Below are 16,008 nucleotides of genomic sequence, written 5' to 3' on the forward strand. Positions count from 1 at the left end.
ATAGAACTGCCCACTTTAGCAAATTTTTTTTTTGTTAATTTTTTTTTCTTTTTAATTTTTTTTTTAAATTTGTGTTTCCTCTTTTTTATGGTTTTTGATATTATCATGATTAATGAAAGGAATTCGTTCGTGAAATAAGTAATGGCTCTCCATGTGCATAAAATGAAAAATATAACTCAATCTTCTACTTGTTGTTCCTACCTTCATTTTTTGTTTAATTTTTTTTAATTTTTTTTTATTTGTTGTCGTTTTTGACCATTTTGTCATAGTGGAAAATCAACAAAAATGAAAGTATAAGAAATGAAACAGACAATAATTCTGCACATAGTAATGTAGTCACTCAATACTGTGTGCTTTAGGTTGATGGTTTTTAACCTATCCCCATTCTATCAAATATAATTTGTAGCATATTACCATATTTCTTCTTGTGGTCTGCATACGTACGTATTTGATGGTATTTGCACTGTAAGTATATCTTGAAATCTGTAACGGTGTCAGTTCCAGCGTCATGAGTTACGTAAGTTACATAATTTCCTAGGAGCCAATAGACGGCATTATTCTTCGTCTCTGGAAAATAACGGTCTTGTGGTCTGTGCAGAACTGACAGCGAGATGTACTGAGGTGAAGACCTTGTAATGAGAGCTATTTGCACTTTGAGCCAATTCCAGATATGTATATTGCCGCCGCAAGTGTATCGATGGATAATTGTGTCCACTAGTCGACATCGTTGACATAGATTGGTGTCACTGAGGCCAATTTCATATAATCTCTCGTTGGTGCTAATGATATTATTAACGGCTTTGTACCATGCTGTTCTTATGTCAGAAGATAAAACTTTTAAATTGATGTTTTGCCAGATAGCAGTCCAGTGTATGTGAGGAAACTGTCTCTCTACTTTATTCTTTCCTTCACACGTCTCCCAGACCCGCATAATATCTCTTGACGTTAGCTGACGTAGCCGTGTAACTTCGTCCCTCAAGTAGCTAAGTTCAATATAAAAGGCTCGCACGTGCTGGAGACGATTGTTAATTTTTTGCACATCAATAGGAGGCTGCAGGCTGCGAGGTTTTAGAATTTCAAAAAGTCGGCTTGAAATACTTTCCGGTACTTCTCTAATGATAGTTAGTTGCCTTTTGACGAAGAGTGCAGAGGCTTTGTTGGTAATATTGATGAGACCTAAACCACCATTTCGGGGATGCAAGGTAGCCACTTTGGCGGTTACTCGAAACAGTTCTCCATTCCACAGAAAATTTGTGATTCTAGACGTTATGTTCTTGGCTATCATTTTGGGTAGTGGAAAGAGCTGAGCGGTGTGGTATGCTGTAGCTAAGATACACGTGTTGATGTACTTAATCCTCTGAATCTGATTCATATTCCGTGATAAATTTTCCATTATAGCACCCTGCACTTTCCGTGCCGCAGCTTTCCAATTCAACGCAGTCATTTTCATTGGGCATGCGGTCAATGTGACACCAAGCGTCGTATGCTGCCTGACCAGCTTTGCCCACTCTACGTTTATGTGCTCAAAACCCCCAAGATGTAAAATTTTGCTTTTCTTTTCATTTGAATTTGCCCCAGACGCACTGCAGTAAGTCTGAATCACTGCAGCTAACGTAGCTACATCGTTATTATTTCTGATTATGACGCCTACATCATCAGTATAAGCTTTTATAGCTGTTTTGCACCCTGACAGTGTTATACCTGTTAATTTATCGTGAATACGTTTAAGAAATGGGTCCAGTGAAATGGCAAATAGTGACATAGAAAGGGGGCTTCCCTGAGGAACACCGCGTCGTATTTGGAGTTTTCTCGTAGCCTGACTGTTAACTGCTATGCATGCGTTTATTCCTGTCGCCACGTTTTTTATTACGTTTAAGGCTCGTTCCTGGAAACCGAGCTTTTTTAACGTCTTGAAAAGGTAGATATGATTCACGAGATCGAATGCTTTATGAAAATCCAGGAAAACCAGGGCACATTTGATATTAGTGACGGAAGTGATTGCAATTATATCCCGAAATTCCGCTAAATTGTGAAACAGAGCTTTACCTGCAATGCAGTGTTGATACGGACTAATCAGTCTACTTGCTAAGGATGAAATTTTCTTGTTGAGAATTCTTGCTATTATTTTATAGTCCGCATTGAGCAATGAAATCGGTCGGAAGTTAGTAAGATCTTTGTGTCCTTTAGTTTTGGGGATAAGGACTATTTTACTTTCTTTAAATTCAGAGGGTATCATTGCGCCCTGAAGAACTTCATTTACAATCGCTGTAATTGTCCCTCCCACTATCGGCCAATAGCGGACATAAAATTCTGCAGGTAGACCATCAGGACCTGGGGATTTTTTCAGAGGGGAGGTACACAGAGTCACATAAACGTCCTCATTACAGACGTGCGACAGGAAGGTAACGTTGTCATCATCCGTCAGCTGTGGCACAAGAAAGTCGAGGAAATCATCAATAGATTCCTCGCAGCTGGAATTTTCGGAATATAAGTTATCGAAGTAGCGATAGATCTCATTCAAAATCTCTTTCTGTGTCCTAAGACTTGTACCATTCGTCGTCCGTAATTCGTCGATAAACATTGTTCTTCTGTTTTGAGCGTGCTTCAGAAGGTGGTATAGGGAAGTTGTTTCGTCCTCTGAGACAGATTTCGCCTTGGATTTTATTTTAAGTCCTTCCAGTTGATGCCTCTTAATGCTGAGTAATTTAGCCTTAATTTTTTTGATATCTGTCAGGAGAAGATGTGAACCAGATGTTTGACCATATAGCTCTCTGAGTACTGAGTAATAGAACTCTATAGTGTTCTTAAGATCTCTGGCCCTCTGAAAGCTATATTGCATTATCGTCTTTCTAAGTTTCGGCTTTGTCATTTTTGTCCACCATTCAACGGTAGTCGCGTATCTAGGAAGAGCACGCAGGCATAACGCCCATGCGTCTTTTATCTGATCTTCTAATTCACGGTCTTGTAACAGCGAGACATTTAAATTCCACTGGTTTTTGAAGCGGCGTATTGGCTGCGCTTGTAAATTTATACAGGCCAACACACCGGAATGGTCCGAAAAGTAGACAGGAATCGTTTCTGTTTTCAATAAAGCCGTTTCGAGATTGTCGGTAATGTAGAATCTGTCGATTCTGCTGCATGCATTGGAAGTTGCATAAGTGTACTCGACAACAGCAGGGTGTTTGCGTTCCCAAGTATCCTTTAGCTTTAAGCTAGTGACGAGATGTTTTAATTCAGCAGAATAATTAAAATTTGGACTCTGATCTTTCCTGTTGAGGACGCAATTAAAATCACCCCCCATTATAAGGTGACTGGGGTTTTTTCGTAATAAGTATATTACCTCGTCTTTAAAAAATCGTGTTCTGTCAGATCTATGTGAGCTGCCGGAAGGGGCATACAAGTTAATAAGGGACACGTCATAAATCTTGAGCCCTATTCCCCTTCCAGATTCCAGTCGTTCTACTTCCGTTACTGGAATCCCATCCCGGATTAAAAAAGCTGTCCCCACGCTAGTTTCGTGGGAGACATTTAGGTGAGCAACATACCCGGGAATATTTAAATCCGACGTGACAACTTCCTGCAGCAGGGCTGTATCAGTTCCCGAGTCATATAAAAATTCTTTTAGCGCTGCTATTTTCAATGCCGACCGTATTTTATTAATATTGACAGTAGCAATAGTATAACACTGGGTCATTGCGTTATTACTCGTTGGATGTTAGGACAGTGAGTAAATAACATGCGACTAAATTATTACTGAGGAGACACAGAAAATTTAGACAGAACAGAACGTCCCATTGAGAGGTTGCTAATTACAGTATTAGTGCAGTCTAGGTTTGAGATTTCCCTCCTGAATCAGTAGAAGATTGATTATCAGGAAGTTCCTCAGGAGATTCTTTCAATGACCCGTGCCTGACAGTTTCGTAACGCACATTTTGGGGTTTCGTGTCACTTTTCACGCTCTTTAACTTCGCTTGATTACGAGGAGCATTGACATTCGGTTGTGGCTTTAACTTCCTTCGTGGAGCATCCGAAGGCTCTGTGACGGGTTTTGTGGTGGTCGGTTGTGACGCCGATCCCGTAGGGTCGTCCAACTGTACGACACGGCCCGTACTGCTTAGCCCTGTCGTGTGGTCAGTACCCTTCGGGGAAGCACTAGCCGTTACAGAGGGTTGATCCAGACACACTAATTGTTTCTCGTGACTGTCAGGAGGCTGCTCGTCTTTGCAAACTGTGTCCCCTCCTGATGTTTCGCGGTTATTGCTAGAAACATCCCCGTTTTCGCAGTTTCCCACCAATTGGTTACGTTCTGACTGTTTACAAGCTTCCATCTGCATTTCCTGGAGTTGTGGCATTACTTCCTCCTCGCATTGTTTTTGTTTGCGTGCGGAGTGAGATTTGTCAGACAACTCGTCGTCAGAACAGCTATCAGTTATCTCATGGGGCCGTTTTTTTGTCTGCAATTCGGATGATGCGGGGGTGTCAACATCAGCCTTTTTATCTAAACATGGAAATTGAGTAATATCATTTACGGATAAATCAGAGTGATTTGCTTGGGCAGTATCCACACCCAGCGGGACAGATACATTATTTGGCAAGACATCGTTTAGGGTAAGTTTCTGGCGTTGCGTTAGATTGCTTTTCAATACAAAAACCCGCCGCGGACAATCCTGTCTAAAGTGGCCAGACTCATTACAAACATGACAGGTCGGTACTTGACCTGAATACACAATTTGCGCCCTGTAGCCATTTACAAATATATGAGACGGAACATTGGTCTTGTCCATCTCCACAGATCGAATTCCGTTAAAACACTGCAGTTTGTAGTGACGAGACCAACGTTCATTATTAACAGATTTCACGTCACCATACTTGCAAAGCGCATCCTTAATTAAATCATTATCAATTTCAATAGGTAAGTTAAGCACGCGAACGGTAGTGTAAACAATATCAGCTCGCCAGATCCGAACTTTGCTCTTCGAGCCGTCTCTGTGAATGAATTCTACTTCACTACCCCACTTTGCTAAAAGTCTATCTATCGTCACCGAGCTCTCAAACTTAACAAAAATACAGTATTTATCACTGTCTAATTGCATTGTATGGACGGAATCAGAGTTGACACCAATTACCTCAGTAATCCAATCGTGTATTTCCAGTGACGTTGGCTGGATATGACGGGTTTCCTTGTCGAAAGTGAAGACCAGTGTGTTTTTCCTGACATTCGTAGACATGATTCAGAACAGGGATGAAACTCCGGTTAAAAAACCGAAATTCCGGCGAGTGACAGAACGGTGATGAACAGCCAAACACTAACGACGATACACAAACACGAAGATGAACGGACAGCCAGCAAAGGAGACAACAGCAGAACACGTATGTAAACAACACAATCGGAGCGCAGCAGTACACACGTCCACACGGTAGCACAGCTGAAGCGTGACTCGCGACTGAGCTATACCCCCTTTCACGATCTTTCTGTTCCCATAACTTAAGGAAAAGTATTATACTCTGCCTGGCTAAAGACGTCTAATCGAGCAAAATATTGCGTAATCATTATCTCTCAGTTATATATTAGCGTTAAACGATATAAATATCAAAAATACTAGACACTTCGCGCCTGGAGAACGTGCGAGTCGGCGCCTTCACCTTAATGTCAGAACGCGAAAATTGCACTAGTAGCTTTTTTCAAGCAAGTTCTGTTCGTCCGTTCTCCGTAATCGTTTGGTATCTGATTAAACTGACATACTCGCCTATGGCTTTCGTAAACGAAAATTTCATTGTGACCCCGACGTGATTTGAACACGCAACCTTCTGATCTGGAGTCAGACGCGCTACCGTTGCGCCACGGAGTCGACGCTGCTTAGGTCTTGTCATGAATAGGTTCCTCCAACACTTACTGTACCGTTCAAACCTAAGAAATAATGACAGTAGGATCCACGAGACACTCGTCCCAGATGTACTTGCTCTGGCGGGGGTGTAACTCAGTGGTAGAGTGTCTGCTTCGCATGCAGAAAGTCCTGGGTTAAAATCCCAGCTCCTCCAATTTTTGTTTCTCCGTGCAGCAGTACAAGAAAACTTTTGCCTATCACCATATTCTACAAAATTCAGTGTACAAGATTCTTCCCCCAAGCAAGTGGATTTCGTACAGTTCGACCTCATGGCGGGAGGACGATGACCTGCAAGACCCTGGGCTGCGATCCCCCCCATTGAAATGTTGCTCCAAAGCCTTCGGTATGGCGTGCAGGGTGCATCTCAAACATGTATTTGCAACTCACCGCGACAATCGTCATTTGTTTTTTCGAGATACTGAAAAATGAAGGGGGCACCCGGGATTTTCTTTTTTTTTTTTTTCTTTTTTTTTTTTTTTTTTTTTTTCGCCTCCCAACTCCCCTTATAGCCCTCCTTACTCTCACCAAAATATGCCTTCTTCGGCGAGCTTCATCGCTATATTTGCTGGACTGTCGAACTTCGTGGAACAGTGGTATAACTTAAAACAAAACTATCTTCTGCTCAGATGGTGTGGTGTCTTCTTCCACATAAAAATGGAGAACTAAGAGAAATTTTATCGCGGAATTCGCGGACGGTCGTCTTTCCTCCGCTGGTTCAACTCTTCTGCTCGTAGTTCAACTAAACTCATAGTCCGCTTGAAAGGAAAATATATTGTCCCTCCTGACTAACGTCAGTCACTCCGATGTAGCAGCGAGTTGTTACAAAACAGGTGTCAACGCAGCACAACAGCACAACATGAGAGTTTATGTCGATGTGTGCATCACACGAAAGAAACAGAAATCACAGGAAAGTAATAAAATGAAATCGCGACAGTCCGGGAACAGAATTTAAGAGATTGGAAAAAAAAACACTCCTGCAACTATGAATGGTCCACACAAACAGGCTGTACCTTCTAAAATACCCATGAAGTCTTGTGAACAAAATAAAATTCCTGAAAATTAAAAGGACACTCCTCCCTTGGAGATAAAACCAGAACGAGCCGTAGTGTGGTTGTGGCACAAGTCACCAACCATAACGCAAATAAAACAAATAAAAGAAGGAAAAAGAAATTAAAAATGGAACGCGTCAGCTCAGTAAATCTCAGTTCAAGGTGTTTGCCGCAGTTCCATTTCATAGCCGTAATCCAAGGCCGCCTTCAAAAAATTCGCAAACAATTCGCGAAATTGAACGCAATCCTTCAGTGTCATATACTGGGCCCACAAATAATCCAGGTAAATCACAGTATCAGTGACGGCCATATCGATAAGGGCATAAATCGTATGCCCTAAGATCCAGACAGTGGCGTTATTTTTCGTCCGCGGGAAAGCTTTGAAGTTAGGCACTATCACACGACGAACAGTCACAAGGTGAGGAGGCGTCCTATTAATGTGGGCGACCATTCGTTGACACAACCGCCATACCGTCGACACCGATGCACACTCAAAACGATGTTCCCGTGTGTCCACAGCACCACATCTACCACAGTTGGCAGAGGGAAGGAGATGAATGTCGGCAAGCCGCTGGTTCGTCGTTAGGGTGTTGTTGACGATCTTAAACCAGAGAGCACTCACATCCGACGGCAACACCGGGTTGTTGATGTTTGCCCACACGTTCACCCATTCCACTGTGGGGTTCCGGAACACCAGTTTATGACGCGGAGGTTGTCCAGTCAGGGCAACGTAGAGTCCGCGGGCGGTCCTGTGTCTGTCGGTAGCCGTTGACAGAGCGTAGCTCCTCGTTAAAAAGTACTCCCGTATGTAGGACATCTTATACGGGATGGCCGCGAGAGAGACGGGCGCCGCTTCAGAGTGTGGGCGGTAGAGCTCCAGGAGTGCCGCGGTGGTTCCTGCCGGGTTGTCGGACTGCAGGGTGGCTGTCCGGTGGACGAGCAGCGCGCCACATTTGCGTGGAACGTCGGTGAAATCGAGGCCGCCCAGCTGCCTGTCGATGACACAGGTCGAAGCCTTGACTTTAAAAATTTCATGCCGCCACAGGAGCCAGTAGACTGCCTGCGAAATCGCCCTCCCGATCGGCTTCGGAACAATAAGCAGTTGGGCGATATACCACGCATTCGATAAGATGAATGTGTTAATGACAGCCACACGTTGATGTAAGTTGAGGCGGCGACCTGAGTGGCTGCGACATAGGGCCTTCGCAGTGCCAAGAACGCGTCTCCAGTTTAAAACTTGCGTTTTTTGTGGGCACGCTACAATGTCGAGTCCTAAAATGTTGTGGGTGCGCACAACACGGAACCAGTCCCGTTCAGCAGACAGTCCCCGACGACCCAGTGGTACCAATACAGTTTTCCGCGTATTCAGAACGGCGCCAGAGGCACGTTCGTACAATATCAGAACATCGCGAACTCTGTCCAAGTCATGTGCCCGCCCCATGAAAAGTCCCACGTCGTCAGCATAGGCAGCACATTTGAGAGAGACGTGACAGACCTGGACACCTTCAATGATTCGACCGACTGCGCGCAAAAACGGGTCGAGCGCAATGACAAATAGGAGCATTGATAAAGGACAGCCCTGTCTGACGGATCTTGTAATAGGAATGGGCGGCGACTGCCAACCATTGATGACAATTACGGACGTCGCCGACGTTAAAAGATTCCGTATAGCATCGAGAAAGTGGCCGCCGAACCCCAGTTTTGTCATGACGGACAGAAGATAATCGTGCCCGATACGGTCGAATGCATTGGCAAAGTCGATGGAGAGAATGCCAGCGGACAGGTCATTAATGGCTGCGTACGCGACCACGTCTCGGTATGAAGCCGCAGCGTGAAAAATGCTACGGCGTTGCACACCACACGACTGAAAGGGACTGATTATCCTGTCCATGACCACACTGAGTTTCGTTGCGAGGCATCGTGCCGCCAGTTTATAGTCTGCATTTAAAAGTGTGATAGGGCGTAATGCCTCAACACGGCATGCTGTCGGTGTCTTCGGAATTAATATAATACGCCCTGCAACGAACTTCGAAGGGACAGCAGCACCACGAACAATTTCATTTATCATGATCGTCAATGTCTCACCGAAAATATCCCAATAAGCCAGGTAAAATTCGATGGGAAGGCCATCTGGACCTGGAGACTTCCCTCGACGACACGAACGCAACACGTCTTTCACATCGTCCCGTGACAACATCTCATCCAGTGACTGACGGTCAGATTCGGAGATGACAGTATCCAATTCATCTAACAGAAAGGAACGTGCGACATCATCGGCAGCTGTCCGTCCGAACAATCTCTTAAAGTGGTCGATGACGTGGGGAACGATCTCATGCTTCGCCGTGAGACGAGCACCAGTGTCCGTGATGAGGGTGGTAATGTCTTTCCTCCGCGCCAACCGTTTCTCGCGTGCCAAGTGGTAAAGCGTTGGCACTTCGTCAATGGTCTCACACTGCGGTCGGCTCCTGATCAGAACACCTTGTGCCTTGTGGAGGTGATGCTGGAGTATCTTGCTTTTAATTCTATTCAAACGTGCGCGTAAGTTTTGATCTGGCGCCACGGGCGCATCAAGCGCATCTTGGAGGCACTGTTGATAAAAGGCAATGGTGCGCCTCTCCCAAAATGACGCCTCCCTTGCATACCGCATCGCAACACTGCGCAACTGCGGTTTGGCTAAGTCGACCCACCATTGTAAGACCGTGGCATAACGTCCCCGTTTTTCAGAACAAAGCTGCCACATATTCTGAATCTCGCAACGTAAACCGGCGGCAGAGAGATGACGGGTATTGAGTTTCCAAACACGGGAAGGTGGCGCCTGCCTAGTGGCCAGTAGTTGCACGTCACACACAACTCCGCAGTGATCACTAAAAGCGACGGGATGTACCGCTACTCTCTGAAGACAGGTTTGAAGTGGCCGCGACACATAAATTCGATCGATTCTGCTGGCACCGGTTGGATAAAAATTTGTGAACTGCGTTGTGCCAGGATGAAAATGACGCCAAACATCGATCAAATCATTGGTCACAATTAGTTGAGAAAGTTCCGGGCACATGGTAGCCGTAGGAAATTAACTGTGTTACTGCCGCCGCCGATCAAAGTCACCGCCGACTATTGCATTGCGGGACGACGCAAAGAACGAATGGTTCAAATGGCTCTGAGCACTATGGGACTCAACTGCTGTGGTCATCAGTCCCCTAGAACTTAGAACTAATTAAACCTAACTAACCTAAGGACATCACACACATCCATGCACGAGGCAGGATTCGAACCTGCGACCGTAGCAGCAGCGCGGCTCCGGACTGGAGCGCCTAGAACCGCACGACCACCGCGGCCGGCCGCAAAGAACGGAACCACATCTTGATTAAAAAAACACAGATCGAGCACGTTTGTGATCAGTGCCACTCGGCGCGTATATATTAGTAAAAGTGACATCCTGGATCGTACATGTAAGTAGGCGGCCATTCGGTAAAAATTGAACGTCAGTTGGTTGCAATACACTTTTATAAAGGACAGCGGTGCCACAAGTACCGTCAACATTAATGTTATAGATGACATCATAGCCAGGAACGTTATCGAATCGCTTAACAGTGACTTCTTGGAGCAATGCAATGTCATAGCCTCCCAAAGTTACAAAGTCAATAAAACATGCTATCTTGTGCGCAGCTATTATGCGATTGACATTGAGTGATAAAATGGAGAAAATCTTTAGAAGTGGACGAGCGGCGGCCATTTAAAACACAGACACTCAAGTAGTAGCAAGAAAAATGAGAAACGGAATCTGCAGATGCTGCGTCTTAAGCACACCAATAAAATTGTCAAGAAGCCCTGCAATGCATGACGTAACTCGTGGACAATTCAGTGTAGAAAATAACTTTCATCGTGCAGGAACAGCGTAACATAACATCTCAGGTAAACGGGGCACGAACTGCAGCAGGTCCGCCTAAAAAGCCACTAATGGGATCCAGGGTGGTCGTCCTCCTGCTTCCACCAGGGCGCCTCCGCTGGTCGGTCAGTCTGTTGGGCGCGACCGCCAGCGGTGTCTGTGGACGTGGCAACGTCCGCCTGTGTCGTGACGGCACCGGCGGCCGACGTCGCCGAATGCCTGCGTGTGCGCTGCGGTAACTGCTCGCTACTTTGCTCGCTTTTGCGCTTCGCAGCATGCGCACCCTGTTCGCGTGCCGTATTCAAGAAAACCTTGAGATGTGCAGTTTGTTCCCTTATACGCTCCTGGCGCGCAGAGCTGCCAGAGGGAGGGGGGCACGATGTCTGAACTTCACTCTCACTGCCACTCTCTGAGACAGGGGCGCACGGTAAATCATCGGACTGCTGACTCCTAGTACCCTTACTTTTATTTTTCTTTGTACGACCTTTCCTCGGTGCGAGGGGAACCTCTTCAGGTGGAGGAGGCGGTGGTAAGGAGGTGTCCATCTCTTCCGAAATAACAACTGGTGCCTTATCCGAAACATCTGGGATCTCCTTAGTAGCTGAATCCGACTCTACCACAGCCGAGGACAAAATGGGAGCGTCCTCCATCTGGTCCTGTGGTGCGTCGACAGTAACAGTCACCTCACTTGGCACGTCCTTAGCACAGTGCCCGCTACTATTTCACTCATTAGTGGCACAAAGTGGCCGCCAGTAGCCGCAGCGTCACTACGTGGGAGCTGCACAGGTCGTCTACGGGTACAGTCCACAGGTAAATGCTCAGTTGAATGACAAATTGAGCATGTGGGTGGCTGGCCGATATAAGTGACTTGAGCCCTACAGCCCGCAATCATAACGTAAGAGGGAATGTGTTTCTTTAAGTCAATGCGGACACTACGTACGCCACTATTAACCTGGTAATGGTACGCACTAGACCACTTTTCGTTAACTACCGACAAGAAAACGCCGTACTGCGTGAGAGCACGTGCAATTAAATCATTGCCACATTCAGAAGGCACATTAAACACTCGAACCATTCTAACACCATAACCTGAGGGCACAAGTTGCACATCACTGACTGTGCCATTGACATGCCTAAATTTACGTACTCCACCAAATTTTTCAATAATTTTTTCACAGATGTCGCCGGAAAAGAACTTCAAAAATAGCGAATATTGCACGAAATCCAATTGAAACGTGTCTACTGGATCTTCCGGGATTTTCAAATCTTCGAATATAAATTCGTCGATTTCAAAAGCGGTGGGCCGCAAAGCATTTCTATCGAACACAAACTGTGCAGTGTTTGCCATAGTAATTGTCGACATGGTACTCACGTTGAAGAAACTTGAACACGTGGACCTCGAAACACTCGCTGAGCGCCGCCCCGCGATGTAAACAAAGCAGCAACCGCTCCGCTGCTCCGCGCGATGTACGCGGATACGCTGTCAGAATGCGTCTAAAATTCAGTGTACAAGATTCTTCCCCCAAGCAAGTGGATTTCGTACAGTTCGACCTCATGGCGGGAGGACGATGACCTGCAAGACCCTGGGCTGCGATCCCCCCCATTGAAATGTTGCTCCAAAGCCTTCGGTATGGCGTGCTGAGTGCATCTCAAACATGTATTTGCAACTCACCGCGACAATCGTCATTTGTTTTTTCGAGATACTGAAAAATGAAGGGGGCACCCGGGAATGAACCGGGGACCTTTCGATCTGCAGTCGAATGCTCTACGATTGAGCTATACCACCTTTCACGATCTTTCTATTCCCATAACTTAAGGAAAAATATTATACTCTGCCTGGCTAAAGACGTCTAATCGAGCACAATATTGCGTAATCATTATCTCTCAGTTATATATTAGCGTTACACGATATAAATAACAAAAATACTAGACACTTCGCGCCTGGAGAAAGTGCGAGTCGGCGCCTTCACCTTAATGTTAGAATGCGAAAATTGCACTAGTAGCTTTTCTCAAGCAAGTTCTGTTCGTCCGTTCTCTGTAATCGTTTAGTATCTGATTAAACTGACATACTCGCCTATGGCTTTCGTAAACGAAAATTTCATTGTGACCCCGACGTGATTTGCCCCCTGCGGGTTCGGGGGTAAGAATAGGCCCGCGGTATTCCCGCCTGTCGTAAGAGGCGACTAAAAGGAGTCTCAAACGTTTCGGCCTTCTGTGATGGTCCCCTCCTGGGTTTGACCGCCTTTTTTCAAATTTCCGTTGTTAGTGCGTGCCATTTGGGGAAGGACGCCTTACATGGTGTTTTTCTATTGGTCCATCATGCTCCACCATCTTGCATGTTACCTATTGTCGTGTGGCAGGATTTACATCCAACGTCTTCTGGGATTCCTCCTTCTCTTCTTGTGCGCAATCCTCTTCTTAGCGCCCACGACACATGTGGACCCTTTCAACACCTAAAATCCAGTACGGTAGCCAGTCCGTTGTGGTGGGGTCGTCATGTACCCTCCTGGTGGTAGCCCCCTGACCACGCAGGGATCGCACTACAGATGCCAGACCTGCATGCCAAGGAGTATGCCAAGGAGCATGCCCATGCATGCCAAGGAGTATATGCCCATCTTGTCTGGGGCATGGGGACTCCGGGCAACGGGATATCGGCCAGGTACCCGTTGCTTTGGCTGGGTGGCGCCCTTGGGGAGAGCCCTCGTTCGGAGTAGGTGGCATCTGGGCGGATGTGGCGCAATGAAGCGCAATAAATCACACCAAGCTGGTGGTCGCACGGCCACCGGCGTCTCTAAGCGTGGTAGAGTAGACTTTGATGCTGCACAATATGACCCTCAGTCGTTCCCCTCGTTAGCTGCGCCATGGGAGGGACGTAGATCTAGTGCCAAGCGGGAGTGTTATGTACCACAATACCTTGTCTGCAGCAGGACTGAAGGTGACTCCTTTCTTATGACAAAGCCTGTTTTTTGTGGAACACCTGGAGGATAAGTTTGGGGAAGTGGCGGGGTTGTCTAAAATGAGGAATGGGTCCATCCTCCTCAAGACGTCTTCCCCAGCCCAGTCACGAGCGTTGCTCTTGTGTGATAAGCTGGGTGACGTCCCTGTTACCGTCACTCCCCACAGTAGCTTAAATATGGTCCAGGGAATTATTTACCATCGTGACCTCTTGTTACAATCCGATGACGAGCTGAGAGCCGACTTGGAACGACGTGGTGTACATTTTGTCCGTCGTGTACATATAGGACCCAAGACTAACATGGTGGCCACCGGTGCCTTTATCTTGGCCTTCGAGGGTGATGTCTTGCCCGAGAAGGTCAAGGTAATGGTTTACCATTGTGACGTCAATCCATACGTCCCTCCCCCGATGCTGTGCTTCCAGTGCTGGAAGTTTGGGCGTATGTCCTCCCGTTGCCCATCCAGCGCTACATGTCGAGATTGCGGACGCCCCTCTCATCTCGATTCTCCATGTGCGCCTCCGCCTGTATGTGTCAACTGTGGGGAGCACCACTCTCCATGCTCGCCGGATTGCCCTGTTCTTCATAAGGAGCGGAAGATAATGGAATTTAAGACCCTGGACCAGCTTACTTATCGAGAGGCAAAACAGAAATATGAAACGTTGTATCCTGCTTCCATTCGAACATCTTATGCTGCAGCCACGTTATCATCGCCCACGCGATTGACGGTTGTCGCCTCATCTGTGCCGCCTTCGGTGGGCCCTCGGGGCCGTGCATCTCTGTCTGCCCCCTTCATGTCTGGGGGCACGCCTTCCTCTGTTGCCCCCTTAGCAGTTGGGGGCAAACCCTCTTCTGTCGCTCCCCCCACGCTTACTTTGGGAGTGACATCTCCTCCAAAATCGGGGGGCTCGATCTCTCCCACTCCTTCTCCGCAGGCGTTGCCTCTGCCAGTTCCTCTCTCACGGATGGGGTCCCTCGAGGCTTACCCTTCCTCCGTTTCTTCTCCTACCCAGCCGGATGTCAGCCAGTGGCTGAAGGTTCCGCCACCTGCTGGTCGTAGGGCTTCTGCGTCGTCGTCAGCTTCCGACGCTCCTTTGGAGAAGCTCTCCCTGCCCTCTAACCCTAAGGACAGACGCGAGAAGAAGGAACGGAACGTGTCCAAGAAGAAGGACGTTCCGGCGGTTTCAGCACCGCCTGCTATAAATAGTTCTGAATCCGGGGATGAGGTGGAGATCCTCGCCTCTGCCGCAGATCTCGCCCTCACGGAACCCTCGGGGGCCTTTCCTATGGACACGGCTGACTCTCCCCCAGTGGCGGCAGTTGGCTCTGAGGCGCCGTCTGCCTCTTAGTCGCCTTCACGACCTTTCAGTCCCTTACTGCTTAAATTCTCCAGTGGAATTGCGGCGGTTATTTCCGCCACCTGCCTGAGCTCCAGATGCTGCTGAGTGTTTTCCCTGTTCTCTGCATTGCTCTGCAGGAAACTTGGTTTCCAGCAATGCGGACCCCCACCCTTCGCGGTTATCAAGGCTACTATAAGAACCCCACTGCCTGCCAACGAGCGTCAGGTGGAGTTTGCCTCTTTGTTCACCACTCTGTCTGTAGCTCACCCGTACCCCTTCTGATGCCTTTAGAGGCAGTCGCTGTCAGGGTTGAGCCCTCGCCGGCTATTACTGTTTGCTCTGTTTACATTCCTCCGGATGGGGAGCTCCCCCGACATGTCTTGGCTGCGCTACTGGCTCAACTCCCGCCACCATTGCTGCTTCTCCGATGACCGCGGTCGTGCCGTGGAGCATGTGTTGGCTCAGCTCGACCTTAGCCTCTTGAATACTGGTGCTACCACGCATTTCAGTGTGGCCCATGGCTCGTTCTCGGCCATCGATCTCTCTCTTTGCAGCCCCGGATTTACCCCATCCCTCCACTGGAGAGTGCATCCTGACCTGTGTGGTAGTGACCATTTTCCCATCCATTTGTCACTGCCCCAGTGTCATTCTTCTGGGCGCCTGCCCCGCTGGGCTCTCAACAGGGCTGACTGGCCAGCTTTTACTTCCACTGCCACCATTGAGTCTCCCCCACAGGGTGGCATTGACGAGGTGGTCCGTGTCTCGACCACGTCAATCATTTCTGCGGTCGAGGCTGCCATCCCCCGCTCTTCTGGTCTCCCTCGGAGGAAGGCTGTACCCTGGTGGTCGCCGGAGATTGCTGAGGCTATTCGCGACCGTAGGTGGACTCTCCAGCGT

At 47.6% G+C, this 16,008-nt stretch overlaps 3 non-coding genes across 3 annotated transcripts; 1 reads left to right on the plus strand and 2 right to left on the minus strand.

Moving 5' to 3' along the window:
- Positions 1-5,777: 5,777 nt before the first annotated feature.
- Positions 5,778-5,849, minus strand: Trnaw-cca (transfer RNA tryptophan (anticodon CCA)). The gene has a single exon. It is a non-coding gene; the product is annotated as a tRNA-Trp (tRNA).
- A 118-nt stretch (positions 5,850-5,967) lies between these two features.
- Trnaa-cgc (transfer RNA alanine (anticodon CGC)) lies at positions 5,968-6,039 on the plus strand. The gene has a single exon. It is a non-coding gene; the product is annotated as a tRNA-Ala (tRNA).
- A 6,492-nt stretch (positions 6,040-12,531) lies between these two features.
- On the minus strand, positions 12,532-12,603 carry Trnac-gca (transfer RNA cysteine (anticodon GCA)). The gene has a single exon. It is a non-coding gene; the product is annotated as a tRNA-Cys (tRNA).
- Between the last annotated feature and the right edge of the window lie 3,405 nt (positions 12,604-16,008).

Source organism: Schistocerca serialis, chromosome 4 (genome assembly GCF_023864345.2).
Source record: "Schistocerca serialis cubense isolate TAMUIC-IGC-003099 chromosome 4, iqSchSeri2.2, whole genome shotgun sequence".
Lineage (NCBI taxonomy): Eukaryota > Metazoa > Arthropoda > Insecta > Orthoptera > Acrididae > Schistocerca > Schistocerca serialis.